This window comes from Chrysochloris asiatica, unplaced genomic scaffold, assembly GCF_000296735.1.
Source record: "Chrysochloris asiatica unplaced genomic scaffold, ChrAsi1.0 scaffold00070, whole genome shotgun sequence".
NCBI lineage: Eukaryota > Metazoa > Chordata > Mammalia > Afrosoricida > Chrysochloridae > Chrysochloris > Chrysochloris asiatica.
In genome coordinates this window covers 10,252,511-10,254,648 of record NW_006408588.1, presented here as the reverse complement: position 1 = coordinate 10,254,648, position 2,138 = coordinate 10,252,511, and positions in this window count along the sequence as shown.

Sequence of the window (2,138 nt, the reverse complement as noted above, 5' to 3'; positions counted from 1 at the left end):
AGAGAAATCTAACAGATTTTTTATGTTGATCTTATACCCAGATACTTTGCTGAATCTTCCAATGATGTCTAGTAGCTTTTATACTGAGTCTTTGGGGTTTTCTATGTATAGAATCATATCGTCTGCAAATAGAGTTTTATTTCCTCTTTGCCAATTTTGATGCCTTTAATTTCTCTACCATGCCATATAGCTCAGGCTAAGTCTACCAAAACAACATTGAATAGGAGTGATGACAAAGGGCATCCTTGTCTGGTTGCCTTTTGCAGAGGAAAGGCTTTCAGTTTCTCTCCATTGAGAGTGATATAAGCTGTTGGTTTTGTATGTATGCTCTTAATTGTGTTGAGGAATTTCCCTTCAATTCCTGCTTTGTTGAGTGTTTTTATCAGGGATGGATGTTGGATTTTGTCCAATGCCTTTTCTACATCAATCGATTTGACCATGTGGATCTTTTCCTTTTTCTTATTTATGTCATGGATTACATTGAACATTTTTCTAATGTTGAACCATCCTTGCATCCCTTTTATGAAACCCACTTGGTCATGATGTTTTTGTGTTTTTTTTGTGTTTTTTTTGATGTGCTGCTGGATTTTGTTGGCTAGGATTTTGTTGAGAATTTTTGTGTCTATGTTCATGAGGGATATTGTTGTATCGCTTTCTTTTTTAGTAATGTCCTTCCCTGGTTTTGGTAGGAGGGTTATACTTGCTTCATAACAAGTATTAGGAAGTTTTCCATCCTCTTCTATATTCTGGAATAATTTGAGTACAATTGGTGACAGTGCTTCCCTGAATGTTTGGTAGAACTCACAAGTGAAGCCTTCTGGGTCTGGACTTCTTTTGGTTGGGAATTTTCTGATGACCTGATCAATTTCTTCTTTTGTTATGGGTCTGTTCAAGTTTTCTACTTCACTCTGTAAATTTAGGTAGGTCATGTTTTTCTAAAAATGTATCCATCTCATCTAAATTTTTTAATTTGTTGTGGAGTACAACTCTTCATAGTATCTGTTATTATCCTTTTGAGTTCATTTGGTTCCATTGTTACATCGCCCATGTGGTTTCTAATGTGAGCTATTTGTGTCCTGTCCCACTTTTCTTTTGTTAGGTTTTCCAATGGTTTGTCAATTTTATTAATCCTTTCAAAGAACCAGCTTCTTGTCCTGTTGATTGTTTCTACAGTTTTTTGTTTTCCATCTCATTTATTTCTGCTCTTATCCTTATTATTTCTTTTCTTTTGGTTACTGTAGGTTCCCTTTGTTGGATGTTTCTAATTGTTGTAGATGTTGTGTTAATGTGCTAATTTTGGTTCTTTCTTCTTTTGGATGCATGTCATTTATCATAATAAATTGTCCTCTCAGCACCGCTTTCACTGAGTCCCAAAGATTTTGGTATGTTGTGTTTTCATTCTCATTTATTTCTAGGAACTTTGTGAATTCACGTTTAATTTCTTTTTACCCAGTCACTATTCAGCAGGGTGTTATTCCGTTTCCATGTATTTGACTTTATTTCCTTGTCTTCTTGTTGTTGATTTCTAGTTTTATAGCATTGTGGTCTGAAAAGATGCTTTGTAGTATTTTGATGTTTGTGTATTTATGGAGGCTTGCTTTATGACCTAATACTTGGTCAATTCTGGAGAATGTTCCTTGTGCACTGGAGAAGAATGTATATTGTGCTGTTGTTAGGTTGAATGCTCTGTATACGTCTATAAGGTCAAGTTGATTGATTGTGTTGTTTAATTCCTCTGTAACTTTGTCGAGTTTCTTTCTGGTTGTTCTGTTCCTTTTCAAAAGTGGTGTATTAAAATCTCTCAATATAATTGTAGATTTATCTATTTCTCTCTTCAAATCTAGTAAGGTTTGCTTCATATATCTTGGTGCGTTTTCATTGGGAGCGTACATATTTATTATGGTTATGTCGTCTTGCTCAATTGACACTTTGGTCATGAGATTGTGTACTTCTTTATCTCCTATGCTGGTTTTTGTCTTAAAGTTTACTTTATCAGAGATCAGTATTGCCACTCCTGCTTGTTTATTGTTGCAGTTAGCTTGGTATATATTTTTTTCCATCCTTTAACTTTTAGTCTGTTTTTGTCTTTGTGTATAAGGTGTATCTCTGGCAGGCAGCATATAGAAGGGTCTTGTTTT